Source organism: Triticum aestivum, chromosome 7D (assembly GCF_018294505.1).
Source record: "Triticum aestivum cultivar Chinese Spring chromosome 7D, IWGSC CS RefSeq v2.1, whole genome shotgun sequence".
Lineage (NCBI taxonomy): Eukaryota > Viridiplantae > Streptophyta > Magnoliopsida > Poales > Poaceae > Triticum > Triticum aestivum.
In genome coordinates this window covers 386,486,658-386,501,411 of record NC_057814.1, presented here as the reverse complement: position 1 = coordinate 386,501,411, position 14,754 = coordinate 386,486,658, and the positions used below count along the sequence as shown (strand labels likewise).

The window sequence follows — 14,754 nt, the reverse complement described above, 5'->3', positions numbered from 1 at the left end:
AAGTTGCATTCGAATTTGAATTTGATCTAGTTTTCAATAAGAGTCGGTTACGCTTAAGAAAAAGGGGTGACATGGCATCATTTGTCAGGGTTTACTGTAGCTTAATTATCGGGGTGTTACAGTTCCGTACCCTACAATAATCTCTTCGTTTATTCTCCGCTATTAGTGACTTTGGAGTGACTCTTTGTTGCACGTTGAGGGATTGTTATATGATCTAATTATGTTATCATTGTTGAGAGAACTTGAACTAGTGAAAGTGTGAAACCCAGGCCTTGTTTCCAAGCATTGCAATACCGTTTTTGCTCACTTTTGTTAATAGTTACCTTACTGTTTTTATATTTTCATATTACAAAAACCTATATCTACCATCCATATTACACTTGTACCACCATTTCTTCGCCGAACTAGTGCACCTATTCAATTTACCATTGTATTGGGTGTGTTGGGGACACAAGAGACTATTTGTTATTTGGTTGCAGGGTTGTTTGAGAGAGACCATCTTCATCCAACGCCTCCCACGGATTGATAAACTTTAGGTCATCCACTTGAGGGAAATTTGCTACTGTCCTACAAAACTATGCGCTTGGAGGCCCAACACGAGTCTACAAGAAGAAGGTTGCGTAGTAGACATCATTCTCTTCGAACTATCGGTTTGGTTTGGCCAACTAGATTGGTTTTCCTTGCAATGGGAGAAATGCTTAGCTTTGGGTTCAATCTTGCGGTGTCCTTTACCAGAGAAAGTAGGGGCAGCAAGGCACGTATTGTATTGTTGCCATCAAGGATAAAAAGATGGGGTTTACATCATATTGCTTGACTTTATTCCTCTACATCGTGTCATCCTACTTAATGTATTACTCTTTTCGTCATGAACTTAATACTCTAGATGCAGGCAGGTGTCGGTCGATGTGTGGAGTAATAATAGTAGATGTAGGCAGGAGTCGGTCTACTTGACACGGACGTGATGCCTATATTGCATAATCATTGCCTTAGATATCGTCTTAACTTTGCGCTTTTCTATCAATTGCTCGACAGTAATTTGTTCACCCACCATATTATTTGCTATCTTGAGAGAAGCCTCTAGTGAAACCTATGCCTCCTGGATCTATTTTCCATCAGATAAGTTTCCGATCTACTATTTTGCAATCTTTTACTTTCCGATCTATAAACCAAAAAACCCAAAAATATTTACTTTATCTTTTGTTTAGTTTTATTTATCTCTATCAGATCTCACCTTTGCAAGTGGCCGTGAAGGGATTGACAACCCCTTTATCGCCCTGGGTGCAAATGTTTGATTGTTTCTGCAAGTATTGGTGATTTGTGCGTTGTCTCCTACTATATTGATACCTTGGTTCTCTAACTGAGGGAAATACTTATCTCTACTTTGTTGCATCACCCTTTCCTCTTCAAGGGAAAAACCAACGCAAGCTCAAGAAGTGGCAGGAAATGATCAAATTGGACACCGGTCTCAGCCAATGGCCGAACGATACGATTCCAATGGTCGGATTTGAGCACAACGGTAACATTTCTTGCAGAGCAAGAAATGCTGACTCCTCGGTCCAAGGCAAATCTCTCGCAGCGAAGAAGATCACAGTCTCTGCTGGCAAGTATTTACTCAGAAGACAAAGAGATTTCTCTCGCATGTTTCATAGGTTGTGGCTAAGCATCACAGCTGATCTAAGCAACGATAACCTATACCCCTCTTAATAGTACGGAGGTCCTATGACTCGATAGACTGAAAGAAGAAGAACGAAATGAATGCTACATCTTCACTTTGTCTTCGACTTCAATCGCAGCAGTCAATTTCTTCGGATGACAGTATCGAAACAAAAGCTTCACTTTAGCAGAAAACTTCGAGGGGTTGATTTCTTCACATCAATCTTCTCGACTCTATCACTTCAACAGATATAGCTTGTTCTTCTCAGCAGCGCAGATATGCTTCAGTGAAGTTCCTCCAACTCTGCACCGGAGACAACATACTCTTCGGTTTTGTTATGGACTTTACTCTCTGTATGCACTCGCAAACAAATTAGTCCATACCTGTTTCTGACAACAATCTCCAAAACACAAGGTAGGTAGATATTGCACCAACAATGGTCGCTCACCAAGGAGCTCGAATATGAGCTCAGTGAGTCTCTAGTCACGGATGTCAGGCACCACAGCGGTGTGGGGTAGTGATGAGAAGGGAGGAAACCATGGTGGAGACGCCCGTCGTCGTAGAGCACAAACGACGTCGATTCGCGGATCCATCATAGCCCTGAACATTCTGCATACCAACATTTCCTGGCCTTCTATGCCATAAACAAACTTTAGAAGATTTTGCAATAAGACATGTGCGAGGTTGGGATCTTTTAGGGTAATCAACAATATATAGATCACCTCTGCGGATATCGGTAAATACCATGTTATGATTGTCTCGACGAAACACTTGGCAATCTACTTTGGTAAATAAGACATTGAAAACAGAGTCAACAAGTCTAGATACGAAAAGAAGATTGTAGCCAAGGGATTCAACAAGCATGACATTTTTAGTAGGGCTATCATGTGATATGGCAACCTTACCAAGGCCAAGTACCTATCCATGGAATTGTCTCCAAAAGTAACATACTTGTGTGGACCATCCTTACTTTCAAGCTCACACATATATTTGTCTCCGATCATGTGATCAGTGCATCCACTATCAAGAATCCACGCTTTTCCTTCGGACATGTAATCTCTTTGAAGATTGGCCATGAGGCTAAGATTCCTCATAATCTTCTCATATTCTTTATTAAATTCTTCAATCTTATCATAGTAGCCATCACTACTGCAGGATGCTGCTAACGTGACACTACAATCAGAGACCCTTCGACGAAACTGTGTGCCATGCAATAATCGCAAGCGGTGGTGTAAAAACCGTCAAAAAAGGTGCAAAACGTTTGCGACAGAGGATGCATCAAACAAGGTTCAGATTTTAGTTGCGTGTGCGATGTAGGGCATACGGTTCAGTTCAATTAACTATTTGCGATGAGGAGGAACAAAAGAAATGGGCAGCTAGATGGACGTGTGTGCAATATACAGCATACGGTTCACTCAGATGAACTATTTGTGATTAGGCAACACAAAAGAAACGGTCAGCCAGATCAAGGTGTGTGCGATGTACGGCATGTGGTTCACTCGGATGAACTGCTTGCGTTCACACAAGAGAACAGAAACGGTTCAATATATCAAGATGTGTGTGATACGCGGCAAACAGGTATGTAATCAGAAATGTGTGCGAAGACCGATAATAACACACACGATTGCTTCTAATAAGACGTATGTGATATGCTCTGTCTACAGAACATCTATTGGCCATTGCGGGACGGGCGGTCATCCGGATACGCCATAAGGATGCGAAGTGGCATCCTAGCTCAGCAAGGACTAGATGTTCCACCAGTAGCTCGTGTAAGAGAACTCTCAAGTTAAGTGTGCTCAGGCTGGAGCAGCCATGAGATGGGTGATTGGATGGGAAGTTGTGTTGATGTTAAATTAACTGATAGGATGGGTCATATTTGTCAAATTAAATGACTGATACGACCCATCCCATGAGTTAATTTAACCTCGAGCTCCTTGTTTTTTATTTTTTTTATTTTTTAACCCATGTTAAAGAAGGTCTACCGCATTACTTTTTGACAATGTGCGATACGTGGCATACAGTTGATCCATCCGACCTGTTTGTGTTGGAATAAGCCGCGTGTGTTGTGGGAAAAGGCTTGCTAGTATTCAACCGTTTGCGATTAATGAATTCATCACCGACGGGTTCCCAAGTGTGGTCCGTGTTCATTTGATCATCATCTACTTCTTGTGCTAGCTCGATGCTCCTTCTATGCTAAGTTTCCATTAATTTGATGGTGTTTTATGAGCACGCCACGGTTTCCCGCCATTTCCTCACATGTTTCCCGCCACCCAGCGATATTGCGCACAAACCTAGGCGGCTCGCGACGCACGGTGGCGACAAGCGCAACCTGTAGCACATCCACCTTTTCCAAGCCTGCCAACCCACCAAAGCGCCGCCTCTGCCATCAACCTCGTCGACGAGGAAAACGAGCAGGCGCAACGGCCCGTCGAGGCCGAGGCGCTCCCCGGCAACGCGATGGACGACGCCGTGATGCACGTCATCGCCGGGGTTTAGCAGACCTTTGGCGCATGGCGCTTGAGCGTCGCCGATCAAGAGGCATGTCAGCACCGACAGGCTGCAGCTCGCCGCACAACATGATCGATGGCGCGCCGCAGAGCAAGCTAGGTGCGTCCGCGCCGATAGGCTGCGGCTCGCCGCATGGCGAGACCGTTGGAGTGCCGCAGAGCGAGAGGCGCGGCGCGCCGCACAGCAAGAGCGGATTCATCGGCGCTTGCCTACTATCGACACGGCGTCACAGCTGGGTACACGTCCCGTCAGTACCCCCATTTCTCGCCAGGAGTGGGCAGAGGCGCTCTGCACCGTACTTGCACCAGAGGTCGGCCGTGTCGTACTTGCACCGGACGCTCGCCGCGCTGTTCGCATGGGTCGCGTCGTTCGCCTTATCCGCGGCCCGCTCGATGCCAACACGCTGGTCGGTAGGCTCGACCGCCTCCTTGGCCCAGGTGTCCACCTGGGCGCGGTAGAGGAACATGGTCGTCGCATCCTCGAGCTGGTGATCTCCGATGAAATCGCCAACTTGGAGCTCGAGATCGCGCTCCAGATGTACCACGAGCGTGTCGACCGCTTGGACGAACGCCTGCACGAGTTCAGGCAGAGCCAAGAGCTACCATAGGCAAGGGCTGCTGGTCATGGTCTCGTGGACGCATTTTATTTTGTTGAGTCGCTTCGACGTGGATAGCTATGTATTCACACCAATCATAGTATTGCTTTGTTTATTCCTCTGTTTCAATGTGTGTACTCTGTTTTCCGTTCTTATATGTTCTGTTTCAATGTGTGTATATATGCTTTCCATTTTGTATATGTGGATGATAACAGCTAGATTCAAATTAGTATACAAAAATAGATAGAAAATGGAATTCATAATATATATATATATATATATATATAGGGATTGACTATTCGTCACCCTGGGTGAGGAATAGTTATTCTTCACCCCCCCTCCCCCTCTATTATATCACCAATGCATTGTAATTTTACGTTCCGTAAGTTTTGTCTTATTTCTGACGTAAAAAGTGACCATAAGAAATATATAATCGCCGTAAAGAATATTTTATGTTATGTAAAATTACAAACGTAAAAACATAGTGTAAAATATATATAGACTTTAAATTTTCTTGTCTTATGACCTATATTTTTATTTTCTTATACCAAATTTTACGTACTAAATCAATAGAAGTGTAACTATTTGAATTCCAAATGTAATTTAATTATGAAGTGATCGTAAAATTACCTCGGGTGAAGAATAACTTATTCTGCACCCTGGGTGATGAATAGCATCACTATATATATATATATATATATATATATATATATATATATATATATATATATATATATATATATAGTGCAGAACAGCTAACCCTACGCGCCAGTCCTAATTAGGCGGGCAGTTCGCTCGGCAGGAATAGACCTCTACCGCCCTGATTAATTGAGGGTAAAACTGATAGAAAAATGGTAATGGGTTTAATTTGGTTACCATCCCACGTGGTCCACGTACACCCCGGCCAGAGGAACCACTCTCCGACAATGGTAAAAGTGCTAGCATATATTGTAATGGGCTGCTACGCATGCACTGCCCTTCCGTCCTGTGGTTCCTTTTTGCTAATGATAGTAAAAGTTGTTGGCATATGTGGTAAAGGAATATAGAGCTTTACCGGACGCACACAATACGCCTACAACTCCTATGATGAATGGCAGTAAAAATAGTGGCAGATATGGTAACCAGAATTAAACCATTACTGGTTGACACATTGCACACCTATGTCCTTAAATCGTAAAATATTCTGGCCACATAGTAATGCTGAAATGAGAAAAGGTGTTACTTGTAGTAAATGCTTTAACAGAGACCCACTCATAGTAATAGTGTTACTACTATTGTAAAGAAATATAAGAGCGCTTAGATCATTAAAATAGTGATCTAAATGATTTTATACTTCTTTATGGTGGAAGTACGAGAAAACTATTATTACCTGATACGTGGTAGGTGTATTACCATTCTGTAATTGGCATTACGATCAAATATTAGGGATTGACACTGATTTTTTACATGGAGTGGAGAGATGTTCATAATCCACCTTAGTAAAGTTTCTTGGGAAACATGGTAATGAAACTAATTGGGTTACTATCTGCCTACACCACACCCCCTCATGCAGACTTAAATCCACGTTGAACATAGTAACAGAGTTAATCGGGTTACCGCCTCACGCACGTCGTCCCGTCACAAACATATTTAAATCCACCCTGGTATAATTGTCCAGCAAACATAGTAATTGAATAAAAAATAAAAAAATCTAATTGAACTAATTAGATTATCATATGCAACACACAACTCGTCCGCTCGCAGAATTGAATCTACCATGCTATTTGAACCAACAATATATAGTAAACGTAGCTCTAGCTAGACCGATGGTAAAACCTTTTTGTTTCATCCTAATAAAGTCAGGTATACATAGCGTCCATGCCCGTTTTTGCAGCAAAGTTGTGGTTCTTTCGTTGTCAAATAGACATATGTTGCTTTACTACAAATAGAAATACAAGTTCACATCCGTGCACATCAAAGTTTACAATGATTTCTTATATAAATGCAAATGGACAACGCTTTTTGTAGGTAGAAATCTAGTCACACTGATCGAAGAAAAAAAACACAAGTCCACTGCGACTAGCCATGAGCTTTTACAAAAAATATCATTACCATCAATTAGTGCGCTCTTACTATCCACAAGTGTGCTTTTACGTTGGATTTGATGGTCAAATGCTGCTAGTAAAACTTTGTAGCACATTACTATGTCATATCCATTTTTTACCCTTGATTTGGAGGCAACCCAGGTAGCGCACGGGGAGTTGCTTTTCTTATTTGAGTTGTCGGTTGTGTGGGGAGCGCGCGCCGGCCGGAGCGCAGAATAAGTGATTTTGCGCTCAGGATTAGCAGAATAACTATTCTGATAACACTTCCGCACTGCACGCTTAACGCAAGTGGACGTCATTGTTTGAACAAAGTGTGCTGCAGCACTCAGGCGAGTGAACTTCCCGTCGCAAAAAACTGCACGCTGTGTTTTTTGGTACCTTTTTTGCTCTAATTTTTTAACCGTTTGTCGGAACGATACGTGTAATATACCGTTGAAAAGCTATGGATTAGGCGCTACTTCGCCATGTTGAACACTTTTTGAGATTCCTCACGGTTTAAGAGCAGTTTTGAAATTGGTGCGACCCACGACGAGTAGCAGCGAGCGTTTTTCGCATTTTTTTTCTAAACCGCTCGTCGGAATGAAGCAAATGATACACCGTTTGAAAGATATCATCGAGGCACATCTTTTTGATATGTATTATTTTCTCTAATTCATTACGGTTTAAAAGAAGTTTCAAATTTACTAAATCGCGGAATTCTGTTTAAAAAAAATCAAATTTTTGGTACTGTTTTTGCTCTAGTTTCTAACCGTTTGCCTAAACGAGGTGTGTAATATACCGTTGAAAAGCTATGGACGAGGCGCAACTTTCATATGTTGAAATATTTTTGAGATTCCTTACGGTTTTTAGTTAATTTTGAAAATCGTGCGGCTGACGACGAGAGGCGGCGGCCGTTTTTCGTGAAATTTTTACAAACCGCTCGTTGGAATGATCCAAACAATACGCCGTTGGAAAGATATCGCCGAGACGCAACTTCTTCATGCAGAACGCTCTCTCTAATTCCTTACGTTTTAAGAGCAGTTTTGAAATTATCAAAATGTGGATACTCTGTTTTTCGCGACACCAAAATCGACGCGTGTACTGCATCAAACAGAAGAATGCACTGCTTCAGATGAAAAACCGCACTGCATCGAACGAGCAAGCGCACTTCATGATTTCTTTTGTCGGACGTAAAAAAATTAAAGACGAGTGAGTGAATCGCGCTTCACGTCGTACATAAGTGAACCGCAACAGTATGGAGAAGTGAACCTCATTATTGTATGGAGAAGTGAACCTCATTATTTTTTTGTCGTTTACATGACATTTTTTTTGCACTTCACAACGGTAGGTAGTGAACCGCGACACATACCAAAAGTGAACCGCATTACTTTTTCTACTTTTCCTATTTTTTTGCGTTTTTACTTTTTGGGTCTAAGTGAACCGCAAGACTCTTGAAAATGAGCCGCAAGCACTCTCGAAAGTGAACCACACTACTCTTTTTTAGTATTTTAAACTTCTTCAACGAACACAACATAAACAGTTTGCAAATACATTTTTTTAAATGAAGTGTACTACAAAGTCCTTCGGAGCGGACATTTTTAAAGACCGGAGTGCACTCCATTTTTCTTTTTCTTTTTCTCTACAGAGTTTTGATTTTCCCGTAATGCACTGCATATATATATTTTTGGTTTAAAATTGAAATATGCACTGCGGGGACGAGGCGAGAGGACTGCACTTTTTGTTTGCACGCTACATATTACACACAAGCATTCATCCACATCCATTTTCTACTCTCATTTCCTGTCTGCATTTTCTCAAACAACAAAATGAACTTCTTTTAATGGAACAATGGGCAGGGAGTGGGGGCATCTGAATCCAGCCGAAATGCAATCTGGTCGAACGAAACTGCAAATGGACATTTTTGTCTAAAAAACTGCAAATGGATATTCAACCAAGCTGCACATGGGAGATCATGTTAACTGCAGCTGACGTGTCCCCTGTGGCCAGAGGCGGCACGGGGTGGAACCAAGGGAACTGCATGTAAAATGATCTGAACCTAGGTAACAATTTTTGTACAAACAAGCCCCAACAATTTTTGTGGAACAAGCCTCTAGCAAAATTACATATTTTCTGGAAAACAATAGCAAAACAGTAAAGTGAATTGGGGGTCGCTGTCCACATTGAAGCCGGAGAGGAGAGGAGGGCAAGGGAGAAGAGCTAGCCGGTGTGATGGGGATCCCGCGCAGTGGAGCTCGCTGTTAAGCACTAGAGGAGATGGATCTGTGGGTGGGGGACGGGGGCAGCCGCTCGTCGGGTGGTCGTGCCAGAGCTCACCATGGAAGGGGATGGGGGCACTGGTGACGTCTTGCCGGTGGTGCTCGTGCAGGGAAGGAGGAAGGGCCCTCGACGGACTTCACGCACGTCAGCGAGCTGCACCAACGCGACTGACGTACTGCACGTCGTCGGGGCCGGATAGCAACAAAACGCCCATCTGCACTGCACCGAGGAGTCAGGCATTTTTGCAGTGCTATTGCACAACCAAAATCTGAAAAAAGCCTGAACTGCAACCCAGCGATGCACCGCACCTCATCGAGCGACCCAGGCGAACTGCAGGCTGGAGCGGATCTGGCTGATGGCGGCCGGATCCAGAGCGGCTGCGACGGGCGAGCTTGAGTCAGATGGCCATGACGGCTCCTGCGGCACAAGTGTATGAGGGAGAGGTGAGGAGGAAGAAGGAAAGGAGAGAGAGGAGGGGCGACTCGCCTCCGGTGCTACTCCGGCCGTCCGGCGCGGCGGCGTGGGGAGGGCGGGCGGCTGGGACCCGTGCGGCGGCTGAGAGATTGAGGAGCGGGAGACGAGGGGAGGTGGATCCGGATCCCACTGGATCCAGTGGTTGCTTGGCGGTGGGAGTACGTGGTGGGGACGGTGGGAGTGGGGGCGCCGGAAGAAGGAGGTTGCGGGGCGCCGGCGACGGCGCTGGGCGGGACCTCCTGGCGTCGGTGGTGCCTGTCGAAGTGGGCAGCGCAGGGAGAGAGGTGGGCGGGGAGCACGGGGAGAAAAGGCAGGGGCATGGTGGCGCGTCGGTTGGGGTGGCTGGGCGGCGAGGAGAAGGTGGGTAACGGGGCGGCGGGCCGCAGGAAGGGGGAACCGGCGGCGGAGGGTTGGCGCAAAGGAGAAGGTGGAAGAGTGGTGGTGGTCGGGGGCCGTGTCGTGGCCTCGTGGGGGTAGGTGGTGGGGGTCGGTTGCGGGAAGGAGGTGGGTCAGGTGGGAGCAAGGTTTTCCCCCTTGCTGCAGTTTGTTTTTCGTGTGGTGCTTGTATACCTGGCCAAACGGGCCGGTTCTGGCGGGCCGGCACGATAGCCCGTGTGCCTGGCCCATCACGGGCCGGCACGGCACGAGGCTATGTGGGCCGTGCCTGGCACGCGGCCCTGCTTGGGCCGTGCCTGGGCTGCTATGCCTGGCACGCGTGCCAGCCCGGCACGGCACGCCCAGTAACAGGCCGGCACGGGCACGACCCAGCCCGGCACGGCACGGGAGCACGATGCGCATGGCACGGCACGGGAGTACGTGAGCGAGGGAGGGATCCGTTGGCATATGTTCGTTGGACGCTTCGATCGAGGGAGCGGGGGGGCTGGGGGAGCGGGGCAGCGGGGGTTTAGGAGGTTTAGTGGGATTTAGGGGGGGTTTGGGTGGGGTTTGGCCATATTTGGGGCTGTTTAAGTATATTTAGTTGCAAATTTGAATATTTGAACATTGGAGGGCAAATTTGGTCTAAAAAATGTCAGCTTTTTGCTATAAAAAGGGCTGCCCACCCCTCTCATTCCTCACACTCAAACCTCCTCTTCCTCTTATTTCTCACACTCAACACATGGATGATCCCATGGGTAGTGATCCCAACCGGTTCAACTTCAATACTAGTGACTTAGATGTTGACATCCCCGAGTGGATCGATCCCACAGCCACAACCCACACATATCCTTCTTCCGATGAGTATACCGGCAGCCATTCCACTTCCCAGTCCAGTACCTCCACCTCCATCGGCACAAAGAGGGTTCGACACAAAACCTCGTCGTGCTGGGAGTATTTCGTTGAAGAAATAGTCGTGGAGGACGGTGTCAACGTGCTGAAAGCTCGGTGCAAGAGGTGCGGCCACTTGCTTTCCTCGGGGGGAAAGGAGGAACTGGCCACCTCCTCAGGCACAACCTCATGCACCAAAACGCGGACAAGCGGTCTGCGGGGACACAGGCCACGCTCAAGTTCAACCCCGACGGTACGGTACGCAATTTCACCTATGATCCTGCTCTTCATAGAGAAGGAATTTGTCGTTTAATTGCTTCTAATGATTTACCATTAGGTTTCGGTGAGTCTGAAGGTTTTGTCGAATACATTCAAACTGTGCATACTCCTAGTTTCAAATCAGTTTCTAGACAAACTACATCTAGGGATATGAAAAAATTATGCAAAACTAGTCTTCAGACAATAAAAGATTATTTTACTACATGCACTTTTTCAGTCTCTTTAACATTTGATATCTGGAGTGGTCGGGCAAAGCAAGACTACATTAGTGTGGTCGCTCATTATGTTAACGAAAAATGGGAACTACAGAAAAGAATTATAGGATTCGAATTAATTGACGAAGCACATACTGGTGAAAACATAGCTCAAGCTGTACTTAATGTTGTGTCAGAATTTGGTCTGACCGACAAGATATTTGCAGTAACTTTGGATAATGCTTCATCAAATACAACTGCAATGGAGAGCCTCAGTCCTCTGTTTTCTGTATATGCTGCATCTTTTTTATTGCATCAACGTTGTGCTTGCCATATAATTAATCTTATTGCTAAATGTGCTATGAAGAGATGTGAGGGAGCCATTGAGATTTTACGCAATGCAATTTCTTTTCTTGGTAACTCTAATCAGCGAATTAGTAGTTACCAGAGATATTGCATAGCAATAGAAAAAACTCCTCATAAGTATAATCTAGACATGCCTGTTAGATGGAACTCTACATATATGATGCTTAAGGCAGTCATCCGAGACGAAGTTCAATTCTCGGGATGGATTAATGCAAATATGGGGAGAGAATATATCACTAGTGATACTTGGGAAATTGCTAAAGGTTTGGTCAAGTTTTTAGAAATATTTTATGAGGCAACAGTTTCTTTGTCTGGGGTTTATTATCCCACATCTCCTTTAATGATGCACACTCTTGTAGACATTGCATCTCACTTGAAAGCATACGAACATACTAATTTATTAATGCCTATGGTTTCTCGCATGAAACTTAAATATTGCAAATATTGGGCGAAAATTCCTATTTTGTATTCATTTGCATTTATCTTGGATCCTAGGGTTAAACTTGAACTGTTTGCTAGTGCACTTGTTGTACTAACTGGGGCCCTAGGGATAGATTATATTTCTTATTCCACTGAGGTTCGTGATATGCTTTCTGAAGTTTATGCTAAGTATGATCAAAAGTATGCCGGAGTTCGCATGCAACGACCTCCACCTGCACCAACCACAGGGAAAAAGAAAGGAGCATGGAGCAAGTTGTTTGGTTCTACCACCTCTGCAACGAGCTCTTCCACATCAGGCCCATCGCCTGTGCTTTTGGGTGGTGGGGAGTTAGCGAAGTACCTCAACAGCGATAAAGTCAACTTCAATGAAGAGGAAGAGGAAGACTTCGACATAATTCAGTGGTGGCATGAACACAAGCTTACATATCCGGTGCTTTCCATATTAGCACGGGATGTATTATCAGTACCCGTCTCATCGACATCATCGGAGTCTGCTTTTAGCCTAGCTGGAAGAATACTTGAGGAAAGAAGAACGAGTTTGACCCCGGATATGGTGAGAACACTCATGGCCGTGAAAGACGGAGAACTAGCCAAAAGGAAAGCCCAACACACCGCTGAAAACAGAGAACTGATGGCCACGTTCGAAAATCTCGAAGATGATGAAGACGAATAGTAGTTGTAGTCTTTCTATTTTCTTTTGTAATTTTCTTATGCTTTTGTATTTTTCTTATGCTTTTGTAATTTTCTTTTTCTTCTGTAATCTAGAGCGTGACTTTGTACTCTTTTACTTCCCAGGGATGGAAGGTTTTAATGAGGCAGTCACTAATAAAGCTCAAGATTTATCCCATATGATGTCACTTTGCCTCATTTTATTTTTTTCTATATTTTTTGGAGTTATTTGTGCCAAACGTGCCTAACCGTGCCTAACTCCGGGACAGCGAAACATGTACTAGAAAAACAGCGAAACATGAGTACGTGACGTGCATGCATCGATGGCACAAGCCAACGAGCGCGCCAGTAGCCCTGCACCGCCCCTGCGCGCCTGCTCCAGCCCATATACTCCAGCCAGACGTGCTTTTTTTAAAAAAAAATCGGGCCACCTCGTGCTGGCGGGCCACCTCGGGCCACACGTGCCTACGGGCCAGCACGTTTAGCCAGGGGGCCGTGCTTGGGCCTCGAAGGCCAGCACGCGTGCCGGCCCGGCACGGCACGACTAGTTCGCGTGCCTCAGCGGGCCGTGCCGTGCCTGGCCCGTTTATCTCAGGCCGGGCCGTGCCGTGCCGGGCCGGCCCATTTGGCTAGGTATAGGTGCTTGCCTGTTCGGTTCGGGTGGATGGATTAACAGGGTGTTAGCAGAATAAGACTAGTGTTAGCAGAATAAAAGTCTTAAAGGTGTTATCATAATAAACCCATATATACATATATATAAATATAAAATATCATCACATATACGTGATGATACTTAACTACTAGGTACAATGCATAAAATTAAAAACGAACAATACTAAAACTAATGATCCCTCCTGGGGCTAGTATTCCGGCAGCCCCTCGCCAGCAGCTTCCTGGTGCGCGACGTCTTCCCAGTGCAAACGTAGTACTCCGCCTCCTCCGCCTCATAGCGCTTGACGTACCGATCTGCCTCTTGCTGGCGGACGAGCGCGAACGATCTTGCCATTTTGTTGGGCGCCCACCGGAGCTCCTCGTCGGTGGCACACTGGAGCTTATCGGCCTACCTCCACGCAGCGACGAGGCGCCCAGCGCCTTTGACCTTCCTCGCGAAGTACCCGTCTTCTTACACCTCCTCCGCACGACGACGCGCCCGCCCCCAAAGCTCCGCCCCCTCCTTTTTCCAGGCAACATCACGGGCTTCACATGCCGCCTGGTACCTGGCTTCCTCCTCCGCCATCTCCTTCTTGAACGCCACTTGCCTGGCTTTCTCAGCCGGCGGCAGCGACTTCCACTGACGAAGATTGTACTGGCCCCAAAACCAATCCAAAGTTGGGGGGTCCGGCGTAACCTCGTCCGGCGGCGCGTAGGGGTCCTCATCGCAGCTATTCGACTGGGCGTCCTCGCGGGGCAGCGACTCCTCGTCGGCGCGTGGGCAGACCGGCGGCGCCAGGGCAGAGATTTGAGAGAGAGAGAGAGGGCGAGCGAGGGGAGGATATAGATGAGAACGCAGGCGGGAGGACGTGAGCAAGGTAGTATTTATTGGCGGCAGGAATCTAGATCGACAGGAACAGTACACACGCTGGCCGCCGGAATTTACGAGTGTCGTAGTTTGAATTACACACGATTCCCGAAGCAAAATCCGTGCATGAACATAATAGCCGACGGTTTCCAATACAGAACCGTGTCTGATTAATGATCCCCGCCACTCACCTACCAAACCTCGAGCCGCGGGATAGAGTGCCAATCATGTGAGGGCCGGTTGTCTTGCCAGATCTTTACATTTTCTTTTTTGAACACCAGATATTTACATCGTCTAATGATTTTTTAACTCGCACACAAGTACACAAAATATGATTTTTCAAACCGTTATGGTTGGCCGTTGCATGTAGATGTAATTCAAATTGGAATTACGGTCATTAAATGGCTAGAAAATCACTTAAATGTTTTTAAAAGGTCAAATGACCCCTA

At 45.9% G+C, this 14,754-nt stretch overlaps 2 long non-coding RNA genes across 2 annotated transcripts; one reads left to right on the top strand and one right to left on the bottom strand.

Moving 5' to 3' along the window:
- Positions 1-8,842: 8,842 nt before the first annotated feature.
- On the bottom strand, positions 8,843-10,343 carry LOC123165414 (uncharacterized). Its single transcript, XR_006482969.1, has 2 exons — positions 9,406-10,343; positions 8,843-9,311 (listed from the first exon to the last, which is right to left on the bottom strand). It is a non-coding gene; the product is annotated as an uncharacterized lncRNA (long non-coding RNA).
- Positions 10,344-10,599: 256 nt separating this feature from the next.
- On the top strand, positions 10,600-12,964 carry LOC123168543 (uncharacterized). The gene is made up of 2 exons (XR_006484396.1): positions 10,600-11,095; positions 12,345-12,964. It is a non-coding gene; the product is annotated as an uncharacterized lncRNA (long non-coding RNA).
- Positions 12,965-14,754: the final 1,790 nt, after the last annotated feature.